Below are 19,327 nucleotides of genomic sequence, written 5' to 3' on the forward strand. Positions count from 1 at the left end.
TCTACAAAATAAGAGATCTACCATCATAGGTTTCCAAATCAACCAATTTGATCCATTAAGCTTAACCATAGTACTTGAGGTATTTTCCATTTTAATTTACACAACTATCAACCAAGCTTTGATACCACTTTGATGGGAGGCCAAATAATATGCTAGTGTAAATTAAAACAACAAACACAACAATAATGGATCAAGTATTCAACAAACAAACCACAACAGACACACAATAATTTTTCACATGAAAAAACCCGTAGGGGAAAAAACCAAGGGAGTATTATCGGAGTCCACCCAAACTTTCACTATCATCAATGAGATAATATACAATCAATATTTTTTCTCTAGATAATACTAGAGGAACACAAAGTCACAACCATATCATCAAAAAAATGGAAATATAAGAGAATGAAGAAAGTTACTAGAGAAGCTTCTCGAGAACTGTAGTAGAATAATATTTTGACTGTTGGATGTGAAAAGCTAGGTGTCACGATAATTCTCTTTAAATTTCATCTCATTCCAGCAACGTTTCACCATTGGATTCGCCGGAGAAAGCCAAGAAAAGCTAACTTTCTTCTTCCTTCCATTTCTGCTCTCTCTCTTCTTTCTGCTCTCTCTCTCTCTCTCTCTCTCTCTCTCTCTCTCTCTCTCTCTCTCTCTCTCTCTCTCTCTCTCTCTCTCTCTCTCTCTCTCTCTCTCTCTCTCTCTCTCTCTCTCTCTCTCTCTCTCGTTATGCTGCTGCAGCAGGTTTTCAAAAAAACTGATTGCTTTTTTATTCATTTTAAAAAGCATGGCCCTACATTATTTAATGGGCCGGACCCAACAATCCTCTTTTTCTAGGTATAGGGTTTTAACAATCCTCTTTTTTCTCTCTTTCTAATTCACAGTTGAATGATTGGATTTCTATGCTCTACATAGATAAGAATAACTTGTTTAGGGAGGCCACGAGGTCTCTAGAAGAAAGAACAGAGCTTCAACCTTGATGTAATAATCACATGGCATTTCTCCCCGAACCACTTTCTATTTCTTCTTGAGCAATTTTAGATTGTTCCTTAGACTTTCCTAGGAGGGTGATGACTCATTCCTTCCCTCCTTTTGCCTCTGCCGCTTCATTGCTTTTTAATTTCTTTTTCTATTTATGTTCTTTATTTATTTTTGAGGCATTTTATTGTTTTCATGAGTTGGGTTTGGAAGAAGGGAAACAAAAAGCTTTGAAGCTAATCTAGTTGAAACGGGTAAGTTGGATTTTTTTAATAAAGATTAAAAAGGTTTGTTTTTTTTTTACCTTTAAAATATATTTACCTAATCTCAACTATTAATTTCATATTTTATTTTACCATTATAGTGATAAAGTGCGGTGCATAGTACTAATGCAGGGTTGATAAAGTGATAAAAACATATATTTTTTAAGGAGTTGGGTTGGCTTTGCAACCATACAATGCAGTGGGACCTACATGTGAAATTAATGATTTTTTATTAAATGTTTATTGTTTTTTCACCTGTGGGCCCCCACTGCATTTTGTGGTTGCAAAGCTGTTGGCTCCCTAGACTGGGAGATGATCCCGACTCATTTTTTAGTGGATATGTTATGATACCGACTTTTTCGGATATATGTTATACCCATCCCCTTATGCATAAAAACTCTCCTGTAAAAAAAAGAAAAAGAAAAAAGCAAATTGCATTGACACCTAAAAATAGAGGCCTTAAAGCACAGACACTCCACTTTATGTTTAAAAAGCATAGATACCTCAAAATTGCAATTTCATTGGATACATTTGTCCAATTTGTCATTAAATATCTTTCAATTTATTATAGGGATATTTTTAATAATAAACAATGATTTAACTATTTTTAGTAATAAATTTAACAAATATGTCGAAGAAAAATCCTATTTTGGAATCTCTGTATGTTATTTTTTGGAATGAGGTTCATCCTGGCCAGCTTGCGCTGTATGTTATTTTTTGGAATGAGGTTCATCCTGGCGAGCTTGCGCGCACCACGACTACATCCTTAAGGCACTTTTTATATAATTAATATAGGCGGAGCTTCGCCATTGGTCCCGAGGGGATCTGAACTCTAACCTCTTATGTGGAAGGGTTAGACTTTTCCAAATCTCTATGTAAGGTGTTAAGTGCGTTAAGGCCTTCATTTTAGCTATTTGCTAAAAAGAAAAAAAATCCAACAGTATTTTCTCCCCTGACTTCATACTCAGCTGTACCCGTTCACTCTTTAATGCTTCCCCGCTTTGGGAAAAGGGAAAAGCAAAACCTTTCAGAAACCCTAAGACGAGTGTTGGGGTTTCTTTCTCTTCGATACGTCTTGGTTTGCCTAAATCTCCATACCCTCGTGTCTTCTTCTCTGCCTCATCTCTGTTAAATTTCTCGTACTTATCTCTGTTGACCAAGAAAATATCTGAACCTTTTCAGCTCTTTTTCGTTTTTTTGATTACCATCCATTAGCTTCGTGGCTTGTTACCAGGTATTTCCTTCGTCTCTGCATCTCTGACATTGTTTTGCTTTGTGATCTTAGTCTTGCTAAACCTGCATTGCCGAGTTTTCTTTGTGAGTTCGTGGTATTGTTAATCTTGGTTTCTTGAAAAGCATTACGCTTATGTTTTTTGCGTTTCCCGGCTGGACTTTTGATGAATTTGCGAAATTTTGTCTTCTGTCGCCGATCTTAGAGAGTACTTGAGGATCCATCAACTCTGAGATCATATCTTTGGCGTTCTTCAGTCCTTATTGAAGCCTTAAAAGTATGTTTTTCTTGTTCTCTTCTTCTGCATCGAGATTTCTACATTTTCTGCGGAGATGCGTTTGAAGTTTTGAAAGAATTGAGAAAAGTGGGTTTTCATTTTTTTTTTCCTTCCATTCCTTAGCTTTTTTCGGTCTTCTTCGTTCATTCTCGGAATGGCTATGGTTCCGGCGAAAGAGCCGGGCAGAAAAATTTGTCTCCGGCTGGATGCTCTGAGGGTTATGATTTTTTCTGATGCCAGAATATGTATAAATTGGGGAATATGTTCTTTGTTCATTGGCATTTCTGGTCCAGCGGATAAAATTTCCTCTATGTTTCTCTCCTCCTCTGCTTCTGCTTTCTGTGGTGACCTGTACGATGTTTTATTTTTCTGCTGGATTGCTATTTTATTACATTGTTACGATTCTCTGTTCAAAAGTTCATTTTTTTTCTTCTTCTAAAGTGGACTGCAGGAGACCGACTGTGAGGTTGAGATGAAAACGCAAGGTGCTTCTCTTCGGTCCCTTGCAGCATAGGTAACGTTTTATCATTTATTTAGTGCGAAGCCATTTTGGTATATATGCATCGCAGGCACATTTTCTTGACCTTATGACGAATTCTTTTTTCCTTCCGTTCTTCCTGTATCGGAAAATGGGCAATGGGAATGCGGATCCCTATCCAGGCTCCACGGGGACTACAAAGATCTACGGTTCACATGTATACCAAAATTCCATTTCATTGGTTTTGGATTATTTGTTAGTATCATCCTATGAGACTCTAATGGACATGTGTCAAGAGTCCCATTTGAAGGCTTCAGAAGGAAGGCTGTTGTAAGAAAGAGAAAGTATGTCCTAGGTTAGCACCCATGCACCTATATTGGGAATATTCCCCACACCCGTATTTATAAACTCTTCAGATTCAAAAAAGTACTTTTGTTGGCTTCGTATCGTCATAGTGTTGCTTTCAAGATTACTCTCTTTTTTCTTCTTCTTTTTTTTTTCCCTAAAATTGGGGCTTTCAAGATTAGTCTTTTTTTCATGCAACACATTATCCAAGGTTAGAGAGGAAATCAAAATAAAAGGTTTTATATCTCAAATATTTTAACCCGGACACATATTGCTCATTCCTAAGAAAGTGGATGGTCCATTTTCGTGTCAGAAATGGGCTGGATGAGAATTTATCTGTTTTGGATGTTTTTGGAACTTCTGTGCAAGGAAATTGCAGTGTAATTGGAATTAAAATGACGCTAATACCCTTCTACATAGTTTATCTACAAAACAAAGAAAAGGAGCATTATAAAAGTTGGTTTGAATTGGTTTTGGAGTTTTGGGGCATGAATTTGAAAATTTGAAATTACATTATGTTGAGGTATAGATTGAATTTCATATTTTCAGTCACACCATAATTGATTTAGAGAATTTGAGATTGACTCGTTTATTTTTGGCATGGTTTAAACTGGTCCTTATCTACCCCCCTCCCAAAAAAAAATAAAAAATGGTCCTTATCAAGTTGTAGTTTCATTTTTTACCTTCAAATTTTCATTTTGCCTCGTCTTTGTTAGTTTTCTTGATGGCTTTTAAATTATTATTTTTTTTGGTTCCTTGTGATGGGGGTATATTGTGAAGAAATAGAATCATAGGAACGCTACCAGTTTTATCTTATGTTGCGCTTTATTCTATTGATGTAGCTAATAGAGTTTGTATTATTGCAGATAATAGTCAAGTTCTTTCATGTTGGTGCTTAGAATAGTCTCTTTGGAGTTGGTAGTCTCGGCAATTATGGTGAGTATATTGCATTTCTTAATTCTTTTTGAATATGATTGTTTGTGATTTTTATTTTATGAAAATGTATGTGCTTTTTTGTACATAAAAAGGTTTAAATGAACCACGTGCTTTCTTATACATAAAAAGATTTAAATAAACTCCTTTGTATAAATAATGTATATAGTAAAGGAAATAGGTACAATACTGAGGTGCCCAGTTTTGATCAATACGATTTGTATTCTCTTTAAAAGGAGCATTATAGAAGATTATTGGGCTAGACTTATTTTAAAAATGAGTAATTTTTCAAATTTATTGCTTGATTTTTTCGTTTACTTCATTTCAGTACATTAGTGTTTGGGTACTTAGATCATAGAGTCAAGTCTTGTAAGGATGTTAATGAATGTGGATTTGTTTATTTGATTCCAATGTAGTGCATTTACATTTCTTCATGTGCAAACATTTCATTGGACCAAAATAACCTTATTCCAAAACAACATATCTTTTTCTTGTTAAATAAACCTTTTCAAGCCACCTTTGTGTAATATTTTTTGAATTATGCCACCAACAAAACGACCCGCCTATCATTGACAGGTTCTCTTAAAAGGTACACGTCTTCAATTGACACTCCCTTTCCTCAACCCTTATGTCTCTGTGCCACCTCCCCTAATTTCTCTCATATAAATATTATTCACAACAAAAAAATGCTTGCTATATTTCATCCCAACCCAAAAATCTGCCTAATATTTTATTTTCGAGAAACACCTTTAGAAATAAGGAAGAATTAAGGGTAATTCCTAAACAAATATCACATCAATCAACATTAATAACTCATAAACATTTAAAAATTTAGAATCCATAAAAGAAAAAAAGGATTACTTAACCTTGTTCTCGTTCTAAAAGAAACATTGTATATTTAAATTATTTAAAGAAATAATGAAAACCACATGCGTATGCACGTGATCTTTTGCTAGTGTTTAAAAGGTAAGAAATTTGATTGCAGTTTCTCCAAATTTGATTGCAGTAAATAGTATTTTCTTTTCAATTGAAGCTTCAGATTGGTTATTTTGTAGCCCACACGACGTTGCATCCAAAGGATGGTGATGCTTTCTTTTTGCCCATTTTAACTTGTAAACCAGGAGTTTGACCTCTAAGCTAGTCTAATTAAAATGCAATTTTGCTACTGTCGACGGTCAAGCCATCCGTCCGATCTAATCGGACGGCTAGCTTCATCCTTCCATTAAAATAATATAAACCCACCTTTAATGCTTGGTTTTTGTTGACGGTTCGGTCCAATGACAAACCAGCAGTCCGAGTTGGGCGGTTCGAGTGGTTTATGTAACTGAAGTATTGGTATTCCATACAAGTTTGGTTAATACGTTTTAAAAACACAACAACAAAATACGTATATACAAATTCAAAAACCAAAACCAGCGGTTCAATTTTGGTTTTCAAAATGTTTGAAAATACCCAAAACCCATGGCTTTCACCCCGCCCAACTCATTTTACGATTTGGAGCTCTGAAAATTTGGAGAAGAAGAGCAAGCCCTCTTGAGAACGAACTCGCTTCCGTTGTTCGAAATCAGTTGCTCATCTTGAGAACGAACTCGCTTCCGTTAATCGCATCTTGGAGAAGCTCGAGAAGATCTGTCAGTCATTGGAACAAGAAGAAGCAGAGGAGAAGACGAGTTGAACTCGTGTTTCATTTCAAAATCAAAAGCCCCAACTCCTTGTTCTAGGTCAACCTCGAATCCTCTTGTTCTAGGTGATATCCTTCAAATTCAGGTATCCATCATCTCTCCGAATCTCTTTTGTCTATGCTTTTACATTTGATAGGATTCATACGAAAGTGCAATTCTTCAAAGGTGTGGTTTTGTGCCTTAGTGGAGGATTTTCAACGATGTTTGAGTTTCTGTTGTCATTCTTCAATCTTACAATCAAGTCGACTTCATACCATCAATCATAACCGGTGTGCTTGGTTGGATTGGCTAACGTTTTCCCTGAATTTCCTTGTTTGAGATTGCGCAGGACCCTAGCAAAATTGGGTTCCATGGGCTGCTATGCTCTGGGTGCTGCCGTACTTAGAGAGGGTTCGTATCGTAGCCTTTCCTTGTTTCAGCCCATTTAGTGTCCCCTACCAGAATGGCTGAAACCTCTCTGCTTCTCTGTCCCAAGGAAAACTCTCTTCTCTGAATTTCCTGGGATTTCACGCCATTAGGTCACAAGATTCACAACCAATTTTCTTTGTTTCCATTTGAACTTACGAGTAAAGTTCCTGCTTAAACTCATCCATTGCCAAATAACCACACACGTAGCTGAGATTCTTTTTACTTTCATTTTCCTGATATTTCACACAAGATAAGTCAAAGATTGAAAGTCTGCAAGAGAAGATTTCATTTGCAAGATAATTACTTCATCATTTTCATTGAAGTGTGTTCATTGAAAACTCAGTTACTTCAGTACGTAAAGTTGTTAATGAAGGGAATGACACAACACATGATAGATCAATGGCTTTAGGTTAGGCTTTTGAAGCCTACTTTATGATTCTTCAGTTTTCACTATTCAGCTTCCCAAGGGCAGAAAAGAAAAAGGTTATTAATGGTTGTCCAAAATGTTAGGTTTGATGGGTAGGGTTTAGGCTTGAGGGTTTCATCATGCGCTCGTATCTCCTCCAATTTTGCTACTGTCATGCGCCATTAATGCGCATGACAAGTCAAGCAACCGTCCGATTAGATCGGACGGCTCGCTTTATTCTTCCATTAAAATATCGTTCTTCTTCATTAAATGGATGGTTGGTGCTGATGGTTCGGTCCAAGGAATGACCCAGCGGTCCGAGTTGGTTTGTTTTGTTGGGTTATGTAGTGGTATTCCATACAGCATGGTACTAGGTTTTAAAAATACAAGTCCAACAAAATACGTATCCAAAAATGAAATCACGCAAACCCAAAACCGATCGGCTCAAATTCAAATTTGAAAATCACACAAAAACCCTGTTGCTTTCACACAATCTATTCGAGCTCTAAAGATCGAAGGAGAGAAGAAGAAGCACCGTCGAAATCACAACCGGAGTTTTCACCCGCCCACTGTCATCTACGACCGCTTCCGTCTGAAGATCGAAGGAGAAGAAGAAGAACAGCAAGCACAACCAACTCGCTGTTCCGTCTGAAGATCGAAGGAGAAGAAGAAGAACAGCAAGCACAACCAACTCGTTGTTCCGTCTGAAGATCGAAGGAGAAGAAGAAGAGGAAGCAGAGGAGAATACGAGTTGAACTTGTGTTTCATTTTGAACGATCTGTATCAGGTAAGACTTACAGTCCAAGGTCGTTCATTTAATCCCTTTCCCCAGGTTTTTTCGCATATCTCCTGGTTTGTTTTTAGGGTTTAAGGTCGCATATCTCCTGGTTTCCCATGTTAACGAGTTATAGCCCGTCGTTTTCTGCATCAGCTTTAAAGTAGCGAATAGGTCTGTTTAATACCTTTAATCAAAAGTTGCTGCAAGTATTATACTAGTGTATATTTATTACGGTAATGCCTTTGTTTTTCCTTGAAACAATTTAATCATCCATAAGTTTTTACTGTTATTGCGGGAAGAAAATAATGTTACTTGAAACGCTTCTGAAGCATGACTGGTTGTTTCATTTGATGTGATTTATGACCAAATGGCTGACTTCTCTTTGCCTCTTTTGGTGTTCAATATGATATTCCATTAAAAGATTATTCGTTTTGATTTTTCTGTCGGACTAAAAAATTTGCCAAGTAATATTGGCATGAGCTGGTGAATGTTTAGTGACTGAAACATGATGGAAGATACTTCTATAGCTGGCATAAAACATAAGCTAGTGACTCAATTCTATTTTGCCAATGTCCTTGGTTGCAGCCTCATGAAGAGTCCAGCTTTTCCTCCCTTGCTGTGTTGTATGTTTGTATGAAGTTGCTAATTAGTGTGTATGTCTTCGATATATGCTGACATATTTTTGAGTTCTTAGATCGAAGAGAACAATGTTTAGGTAGGGAACCTTGGATGTTCAAAATGTGGTATGGTAGGGAACCTAGTTATTTTATTTCAAAAAATTATTCCTAGAACTTTCCAATAAATGGCATTGTAGCTAATAGTTCTGGTATTCTGTTTTTGGATACATTTTTTGTCGGGTGTTCTTTCCTTTCTTGTATAAATACTGATGGTATAATTTTAATCAAGTTATGAGGCATTGACATTATATTGGAAGCTTCTTTTTTCTTTTGTTTTATTGTGTTGGTGAAGAAATGGTTTTTTGTTAGTGGTATGTAATGATATTTGTGAACTTTGAATGCTTTTTTTAAATGTTCCAAGTTCCAAAGAGCATGGTGAGGTGCATGCTTTGGTGGGTGATGTTTTAAATTGGTTGTGCCATCCATGTATTAAAGAAATAAAGAGAATGCTTGGTAATGAAGATACCTAGGAACTTGGCATATAGAAACTGAGCCAGACCTTGATTGTCCTCGTGATAAACTAAACTTCCTCAGCAAATAACAGAACACGTGATCTTCTTGTTTGACATCAGGCCTCTTTTGCTCATCACGTTCTTGTGTTTGTTGATTCACTCTTTTCAAGGTTTTGTGGTGCAATAGAATAATGGGTTAAGAATAACCATGAGAGGGAAAAAAGATCTGAATGAAGATTATATTGGCCCCTTTTGTTGTATGGAGTTATGCTAATTTGGGTTTCCTTCTTAGCATGGCTGCATGCTTCTCTGTTCTTCTGGTCGGTTTGTATGAGTTTATGGGAATTGATGTTGGAATGACAGCGTTGATTTAGTTAACCATTCCTTTAATGATTACATATTCTTTTTAACTCAGTAGTGTTAATGAGAAAATAAATTGTTAGTTTGACTTTGTATTATTGATGAAGTAAAATACTGCCGATGATGGCTTTGCAGGTTAGATGTGCTTAGCCAACTTAAAGTGTTCCAAAGTATAGATCACCTTTTTAGTGTTAATTTTCTTCATCATTGTGGTCCCTTCTGAATTTACCTGATCGGCTTATCTAATTTCTATGCTAGATTTGCTGAGATACCTGAGAGATTTGCTGCCAATTGTACTTTCTATGGTAGATGCATGTGGTTAGGTTGTTTCTAAGAAAATAAATTGTTGGTGGCAGCCTTTGGTTCAGAGCCCTTTCCTACCACTCTTCAGACTGCCATTGTTCTCCATTTCTTTAAATATGAGTTGATACTGATCAAACCCCTTTTGTCAAGTAGTAGTTGTTATATATCGTATTCCAAGATGTATTACTTTTGTGATGTTTTTTTCTTGTTCGTATTCCAAGATGTATTACTTTTGTGATGTTTTTTTCTTCTTCTTTAATGTGCTGTCTTGTTTAAGCATGATGTTGAAGGAAAGTGGTTCACTTCTGTTTTGAATCTTTGGTGTCCTTCCGCCAAAGGATATAAAAGTTATCAGGGTTGACAAGTCGGAAGAAAATTTGATGTGGATTTGAGTTTTTTACCTAAGTTTTGTCAGTGTCTTTCATTGAGTCGAATACAGTGTTGTTTTTCTTAAATTTTCTTTGTGGTTTTTAAAATCTGCTAATTGACTACGACTTAATTATCTGGGATTAGGTCTTTCCATTGATGTAAACTTAGTTTATGCCTTTTCTGTCGGTTGACATGAACTTAATCTTACCTAACTTAAATATCAAAATAAAATGGAAAAACAGAGGAAACTTGATTATGAGTCACTGTTCATGATTAACCATGAATTCACCTTACTAAGGTCAAAGTACTAACTGTTTGATAAGAACCCTCTTTCATATGAGGAGAAATATAGTCAGGTGTTTCTAGAACCAGGCAGATTGAGATAGGTTATATGATGTCATTTGGTTACTTGTGTTTTACTCTTTGCTCTTTTTGTGTAGATTAGGAACTAACATATTTTAGATGAAACCTTTGGATTTGCAGAACAGGAGTACTAGGTTTGTCATTGGTGGGTATTAGGTAGGTTTAAGGCCATTAATACTATATCAGAATAAGTCACCAACGATAGGTTAATTGTCATCCATCCGAGAAATTATTGAGTTTGGATTAAGCAGTCTTGCCATATTATGAGATTCCAGACAGTAGAAGCTATAGGTCCCCCCCCAAAAACCAATCTTTTTCTCATCTGGTAAAGAGAATGATGGAGTTGGGGTGACTAGTCAAGAAATATTACAATGAGAACAGAAGAGAGTTGAAACACTGAGAAGCAATGAAATTGTGGTGCACCCCCAAAATATACTAGTGTTGGGTACTTTATTTTTTTATTTTTTGCCAAACTGTTGGTACTTGACCAGTGAGCCAAAAGCTCTGATGCTGATGGAACAAGAGTCAAGCCGTTTAACCAATCTCATACAAGCATGGTGGGAGATCTCGCGAGATCTCTCGCTATTTTGACATAGCGAGACGAGAGGAGAGGCGAGATCTGCGAGATGGGAGATCTCGCCACATCTCGCCGAGATCTCGCCATATCTCGCCGAGATCTCGCCATATCTCGCCGAGATCTCGCTAAGATCTCGCTGCAACCATCAAAAATTGCCAGAAACTTGATTTTTTGTCGGAATTTGTTGGGGATTCAACTTCTAAACATCTTTAAAACATCTACAACATCAAATTATCATCATTCAAGCCTATTTCAACTAGCTCTACAACAAAAGTAAGATTTTCCCCCAAATTTGAATTTTTTTCAAATAGAATATTCTACAATGGGTGTGTGAGTTTAGTGTAAATATATGTTGATCCACAAGCTTTTATTTAAATTTCATGGAAACCAATTTAATGTGACATTTAAACCTATATGTGACATACTATAGTGATGACTGATGAGTTGACTTGGGAGTCATATGTGGCCACCGTTCAGAATCAGTTGATTCAGAATGCTGAGTGATACTCTTGCTTGTCTTGTAATCTTATTACTCACATACTCTTGTGATTGTGATTGTGAACTTATGGATTATGATTTATGACTTACTAAAAGTCTAAAACTTCTTATGGTTGTAAAATTTTGAAGCCATTTAAGTTCTTTGATAGTTTGATGTGTAATGTATTTAATACTTTATAGTTGATAACATGAATTACTTAATATCTCTACATTTCGGTTTTACACATAGGTTTGACTCAGAAGACGTAGTTAGGGTTATTTTCTCACAAATCTAAGGCCACCAATGTGTTCAAAAGGCCTTAAATAGGCTAAATACCAAGTTTCAGCCCAACCAGAGCCCTAAAACCCACCGAGATGGGCCACCGAGACTACCGCCAATTTTTTGGCATATCTCGACCGAGATCTCGCCATCTCGGTCGAGATCTCGGTATTTCTAAGTGGCGATCTCCCACCATGCATACAAGGCTGGCACAATCTAGTGTCCATATGACAAGATTGGGCCCCAATAGGCACATAACAACAACAAAACCACAAGTTATGGCATACTAAGTCATTGATCTGAACTAGTCTGTGGCAGATGCAGTTCAAAGCAGTGGATATCTGATTTGGGGATCAAACTTCAGGCAAATGAGACTGGTATGTCATACTATGTAGGTGTCCAGTGGTCCAAAAGGTGAAGTTTTTTATTTTTATTTTTTATGTGAGATGCCGAAATACTACTGCATCTCAAATGAAATCAGAGGGGTCCCTATCATGCAAGTCTGTGGAAAAGTTTTTCTCATAAATGTAAGTAGAAACTAATCCCATTTTTCTTTTAATAATGGCAAAAGGTCCACGCTTATGACCAAAATGGTGAAGGTTTTCTTTGCCTCATTGCTGGTCATGAATGAATCTCATGGCTGATGAGAAATTGTCACAGGCAGCTCATATGCTTTCTAATTATGACAGTAAGGTCAAACAAAGACTACTGACCACATTCAACATTCTTATTTGAATAAAAGAAGATCACACAGGAACATGTCACATAATGGATTGAAATAAAATCCAATGTTACAGTACTACAGCTTAACCAAGTGTAATTTCCTGAGCTGTCTTTGGGAAAGTTCTTCTTTTCCAACTTTGTTTATTTCTCTTCCTTTGCCTTGTGCCTGCTACCCATGTGAGGTTTGAGTCAGTGACCCTCTCCATCACATGCTCCACCTTCTTTACATTCCATATTATTGTGATCTTTTTCATCCATATTCACCTCTCTCTTTCTGTCCCTCCTAATTCCATCAATGACCCTGAAGCTCCTACCCTTAACTAAGAATGATAATACATTAATTATATCATTGTCTACCATTAATTAAGGTGACATCATTATGTTACTCTGAACTTAACCCCTCCTTGTATCAGTGCACTCTTCTTTAATGTGCTGTCTTGTTTAAGCATGTTGTTGAAGGAAACTGGTTCAGTTTTGTTTTGAATCTTTGGTGTCCTTCCGCCAAAGGATATAAAACTTATCAGGGTTGACAAGTCGGAATGTTGTTGAAGGAAAGTGGTTCACTTTTGTTTTGAATCTTTGGTGTCCTTCCGCCAAAGGATATAAAACTTATCAGGGTTGACAAGTCGGAAGAAAATTTGATGTGGATTTGAGTTTTTTACCTAAGTTTTGTCAGTGTCTTTCATTGAGTTGAATACAGAAGGTGCAGCAGACTAGTACAGGGGTGGAGCAGTGTCATAGGGGGTAAGGGGGAGGGTTTTAGGGGATATTAGGGGCCTGGGGAGATGCTGCCAGTGGTGCAGCTGCAGGGGTAGGGTAATCCTAGGGTTGCACTGGGCAGTAGGAAGAAAAGGGGAAGAGAGAAGAAGTGGGGAAGGGGTTGGGGGAATCTAGTCAATCTACTCACTTATTTGCTGAAAACCCTTGAAGGTTCCTTGCTGGAACTTTTGATTGACTGCTGTAGATCTTGAAGAAGATGAAGAAGGCATGAAGAAAATGCTGGAAATTTAATAGTGATGAATAGTGAAGAAGATCTTTTCTAAAACCCGCCGAGGCCCCTCAAGAAGGAACCCTAGGCCTCAACTCAATAAACTTTTCATTGACTAATCAGACTTCGGATTACAAAGAAACAATAAGCTTATTTTAGGCTACTAGAAGACTTAACACCATGTGGGATTCCTTAACAAACAAGGATTCCATCTAGACTCTTGAATTGGAATCTAAACAATTATAGGCACATACTGAAAATAAAAGACTAAATAACTTTAGATTCTATGTAAGGAAGTTCACTTGAAAAATAACTATCTAGGACAGTCAACCACCAACTACATACAGCCAACTTCTAATTAAAAGTAAACTGCTAAATGATAAGAACCCTCCTAAAAGATAGGAACCCTCTTTGTACTAGAATCTTATCTTATCCACAAGCTAACCAATTCAAACACAACTTAAATTAAGAAGTAAAAACTAAGTCAAACTCTAGAAAATATGGCTGGAAATAATTCTAGCAATAAAGAGGGCTGAAAGATGCCCTAAATACCCCTAGTAGGGGGTTCGGCCAGCTCAAGGGGGCTTCATGGAGCCATCTGGTGGGCCACGCTTAGGATTTGGCCAGGGTGGGTCTCTGTGTTCACATTAGAGTATCAACAGGTTTGTTGGCAAGAATCTTTACCAAGATCTTTACCAAGGGGTAGTTAAAGATAAAAGAATTACAGTAAAACCAGCATGTTATCTCAAAAAACTAGTGGCTGTATCAACGAATCCTAGTTGTGGACCTAGCATAAGTTAAGCCAATAAGCAAGGCTTAAGGATTGTAATATGTTAGGGAAATAAAACCTCAAAGAAGCACACATTAGATAACTAAGCTGGTAAAGTATTTGCAGACCATAGGGTACTTAGGAAAACAGAGCTTCCGCAGTAGTTTAAGCGCTAATCAAGGAGAAAAATCAAGCTAAGAGAAACCCCTCAAACAAGGATCTAGTAGTCTTTGTAAGTTGATGCAGGCTGGTATAGGGCTGCAATGGTGGGATGTAATGGAACGAATATTAGGAGAATAGGGAGGGGAGGAAGGGTGATGTAGAATAGGGGGAAGGGCAATGTCGCAATAACAAACAACTGAAAATTGTATCCTAATATAATCTATTTAAAGGAAATAAAATGCAAATCCTAATTGAAATCAAAAGTCTGAGATAAAGTCTAAAACAATTTCTAAAACCTCATATAGGATTACTAAAACTAAAATTGAAATAACATACTTATTAAAGTCCAACTCTTTCTTGGACCAAACCGCATGGGACTGGTTCTCCTGGGTTTGGACCAGAACCAATTGAATGGATCTAAAACTGCATCATAAGTTCAACCTTAAGATAGAAACACAGCAGAAGGCAGCAAAGGGTGAAAAGCTCCATTGCATTGGCTAGAAAAAAATTTGTGAAAACTCTACAATAGGGTCTAAGAAATCACTGATCAAACTGAGAAGGTTCAAGCCTTCATATGATGAATTGTCTTTAGGATTTGTATTGATCTTTGTATTGCTCCCTGCTATTATTTGGTGTCCTTCCGCCAAAGGATAGAAAACTTATCAGGGTTGACAAGTCGGAAGAAAATTTGATGTGGATTTGAGTTTTGTACCTAAGTTTTGTTAGTGTCTTTCGTTGAGTCGATTAAAGTGTTGTTTTTCTTAAATTTTCTTTGTGGTTTTTAAGATCTGCTAATTGACTACGAGTTGCGCTTTAATTAATCTGAAATTTTCCATTTCACTCCCACAAAGCCAGAAATAGTTAGGACTTTATCCTGCACTCCTTCTATGATGAAGTTTGGTGTAATGGAACTGATGTATTACGATTGTATAATCAAGGTAATTGGTATTTGGAAGATTTTATTTTGGCATGTGGATAGGTTTTATAGCCTTTGCTCTTGTTTTGTTCTATTATCAGTTATTTTCAAGAATTTTGTGGCAGTTAAGCTTGGCAAACATGGTATAATTTTGTTTTTTTTTTTTTTGGGGGGGGGGGGGGAAAGGGGGATAAATGGCTTGGCATACAGGATCGGTCTCCATAGATCTTCTTTTATCTTTTGTCTGTTGATTATGAAGTTAGTTTTGGCAGTTCCCTTCTCATCATATCAGTTCTTACTTATGATTCCTTTCCTGTCATGAAGACTTATATTTTCCGACTAGTGATTTACTGAAGCTTTAAAACTAACTGATGATTTCGAATCTGCTTCACTGCTTAACATCTATTTTATGTTCTGAACCTTTGTGTGGTTTCATTAATTCCCATCTTGTTTTGATTTATTAGAGTCCTACTGTGAGTTTGATGTCAAACTCCACTGTTTTACGATCAGATGCGATTCTCTTGCAGCATATTAATCATATATCATTGCTCAAAGTTGTTGGTTTTTGATACTCTTAATTGCGATTTTGAATCCCACATGAATAATTGGTAACCATTTAATAACTGGGTCTTTATTTTGTTTCAAATAACCATTTTCTTAGTGGGATAACCTTATTAACTTTCAGATCAATCCATTGGATGAAACTCATATTTTGAAGGGTTGTACTAGACAACTAAAGTGGCATCAGATCAACATGATTTCGATCAAACACATTGTCCATTATTTCAAATCTTACCAGTCCTAAATCTTTCCTTATCTTATTCTGTTTTTTTTTATTAAGTTTGTTGGTGAACTGAAACTAAAAGCGGGTCATAGAATTTGGCGTGCAGATTGGTTTCAGCTTTTACTATGTTATTCTTCTACTTTTGGTTAATTTAATGACTTTAAAATGTCATTTCTATTTGTGTGTGAAATTTTTTGTCTTTAATATAAGTTGTTGGGTGAAACTTTCCATTCAGGCCAATGGTTGGATGGTTGTTAATTTTGAACAATCTAATATGTGGACCCAATATTTTCATGCTTACAATGGTTGTCTACTCTCTTTAATGTTGTCTCATCCTCGTAACAACCTTATTTGTGTTGTTATAGTTTAGTTTCATTGTCATGATATGCTGACAACAAATATGTTTTGTGATCTATGCAGCAAAAACTAAAAGTCAACAACAGATGGCTCCTAAGGTAAATAACACGCGAAGAGGACAGAGAGTGCTTTGTCAATGACAATGCGAGAGAAGCTTATGAGAAAATAAAAGACCAATCTATAGAAGAAGGAAGTAGCACAACGGTTTAGAGACATGGGGTGGGAAACCATACTTGAGTTGCCTCCGACTTGTTACTACCACTTGGTGAAGGTTTTTTATTCAAACTCGAGGTTCAATGAGGAGGGAATCTTAAATGCCATCTCAAATGTTAAAGGGGTGGAAATTGTGTTGAATATTGGTGAGCTAGGTCGTAGGCTAGGAATCTCACCTGAAGGACATTTAATTTTTTGGGAGCCTAGGAAGAAGTTTGATGAGATGATTGATGTGGGTGTCACCTATAGGGATATAATGGTGAACTACACGGGTGACATCCGCGTCAACTTAAAGCAGCTGAAACCAATCCCTCATGCTATAGCATACATTATTCAACACAATAGTATCCCGCGTAGGGGTCACCGTGGAGGCTTGACTTCATTTGAAGCCTATGTGACGTATTGTGTTCATTCAAGGACACCTGTCAACCTATCCTACATAATTCTTCGCATGATGATGTATGCGAAAAGGGCACACAATCGGGCTCTTCCATTTGGTAGACTCCTTACCCGTATCTTTAAAAGCTACGGAATTGATCTTGAGGGGGAGGATTGTACAAGTGGGAAGAAGATAAACAAAGATGTTAAAACCTGTGGATCTAATTTTCATTGTGATGTGCCACATGTAGGAGTGCAGGCTGCTGTTGATGCACACATCAGTAGAGCTGAATTTTTGGCTCTTCAGCAACAAGTAGCACGAAACAGGGGTGATATTCGCTACATGCGTCGGCGCGTAGACCAAATTGCCAACCACCTCAAGCTCCCAGGAATTTTAAACTGCTCAAGCTCTTCGTCAGATGTTGAAAGACCTGCATCAGATTCTGAATAGCTTCATTATGTCTGTTAAATTTAATTTGAATGTTATGTGAAGTGGATTATTTGGTTGAATCCTTTGAACAATGTTTATTTAGGAGATGCTGAAAAAGTTGGTAAACATTTTGTATGTGATATATTTGTTATATTTTGTGAGGTTAAATATACTATGTGTGAAATACAATTAGAATATCAGCTATTGGTTTTCCTTGTGTTAATTGAGTATACTATGTGTGAAATACAATTAGGATACAGGTTTGTTTAAGTTCTGCAAAAGTTTTATTCTCACAAGAGGCATTGCTTAATTGAGCTGATGATCGAGGGTATGGTGGAATCCTCAACCTGCACTCTTTTCCATGAAAATTGGTAATCTGAATACGGAGCTGGAGCAGAGTAGTAATGAGGACAATATCGTATGAGAATAGTTTACTGAGATCAGGTTAATTATGTAATCAGCTTGTACGACTTGATCTGTTTAAGGGGGTGGGGGGTTATGAACTGTGTGCGATGCGAAAATCATAACAGGAATTGGTAGTAGCATGCAGTAGCAAATTCTATATTCTTTTGCATATATATTACTTCCATGTGTCCTACAAGTGATTTGATCATGTGAAGGAAAACTTGCCTCGTAGTTCATTTCTAAATATTACTCCATGTTGTGTTTGCTTAAAATCATTTCAGTTGTTTCATTAATTTCCCCTTGATCTTAGATGAAACAATTGGTTCTAGTTGTCTCATTAGTTTCTTCTTCTTGGAGAGTTTACTCGTCAATGCAGTGACAACATCTCTTTTCTTGAATAATGTTTGAAGAGTGAAGATTTTCTTTCTTTCTCTCATGTCCACAAATTTTTATAATGCCATACCTTGAAACTGCAATCATATGTTATGTTCAGGTTCAGCTTGTAAGCCGCTGATTGAAGGAACCACAGAGCAAGAGGCAGGCCAAATATGACCATATGAAAACTTGTGACAAAGTTCATTTGTATGACCTTGGGTAGAGCCTTGTTGGAGGACAAGGATCCATGGAGTTGTTGATGCCATCTATGTAGTTGTCAATGTATTATCTTTTTCTTTGTTTGAAAATTGAGATCCAACATGTGTTTTTTAAGGTAAATCCTGAGCTCAAATAAGTTATCCAAGGTATGATGGTTCCAACCCATCAGGTTCATTAATAAATTTTTTTGGTGTGAACATGTGTCTTGTTCATACCTATTGCTCAGTTTTATTTTCATATGTAAAATGAAAAATACAAACAATGAAAATAACTCTATTCTATTGGACTAGCTTCAGTTTCTATATGAACTTTTTGGTATAGTCAATAACATGTCTTTCACTCTTTTAGCTAGCAACTGGTATTGCTTTTCCTACTGTTTCAATCGTTCATATTTGTTGCACCAGCAGAAGGGAAAGGCTCTGAAACAGGGGAATTGTAGATATCAGCATAAAAGGGAACAGTTGCTTTGATAAGGTTGTCAAGCAACATACTTGAACATGTTACCACTATAATGGTCGATCTTTAGGAACTGGTTATTGGTTTGACCCTTGTCTTTCCTGGTTCTTCTTCTATGTTTCCAAGCCCCCCCCCCCCCCTCTCTCTCTCTTTTTTTGTCCAACTTTTAGTATGCTTCTCTTCTTTTTCTCAGAATAACTTTTAATGTAGTTGCAACTAGTTGATGATCCCCAAGTGCTGAAAGAGTTCAACAATGAAAAAGTCAATCAAATCAAAGAGTTGCAGGAGATTGAGGACTTGCAGATGAGAGATAGTAGAGCCTTTCGGTGAAAATAAAGTAGAAGTTGCAAACCTTGCTGCTCCAAAGCTTCCTATCCTTCTCATAAGATTATAACTTTTCAAGTTCAGTCCTCTTGTGCTGGCATCCCATTGATAGCTGCAGCATAAGAAAAGCTTATCAAAAAAAACAAAAAATTCATGTTTAGGCTATCAACTTTGCATGGCATGTAAGTGAATCG

At 36.7% G+C, this 19,327-nt stretch overlaps 1 long non-coding RNA gene across 3 annotated transcripts; it reads left to right on the forward strand.

Moving 5' to 3' along the window:
- The first annotated feature begins 2,168 nt into the window (after positions 1–2,168).
- On the forward strand, positions 2,169–18,242 carry LOC149023894 (uncharacterized). Of its 3 annotated transcripts, none has more exons than XR_016171578.1 (5): positions 2,169–2,472; positions 3,188–3,260; positions 4,436–4,505; positions 16,397–16,431; positions 17,176–18,242. It is a non-coding gene; the product is annotated as an uncharacterized LOC149023894 (long non-coding RNA). The 3 variants fall into 3 exon arrangements; XR_016171579.1 differs by adding an exon at positions 3,407–3,579 and having other exon boundaries at positions 16,397–18,239; XR_016171577.1 differs by having other exon boundaries at positions 16,397–18,238.
- The last annotated feature ends 1,085 nt before the right edge of the window (positions 18,243–19,327 follow it).

This window comes from Hakea prostrata, chromosome 2 (assembly GCF_041222555.1).
Source record: "Hakea prostrata isolate BN-2017 chromosome 2, UWA_Hpros_2, whole genome shotgun sequence".
Classification (NCBI taxonomy): Eukaryota; Viridiplantae; Streptophyta; class Magnoliopsida; order Proteales; family Proteaceae; genus Hakea; species Hakea prostrata.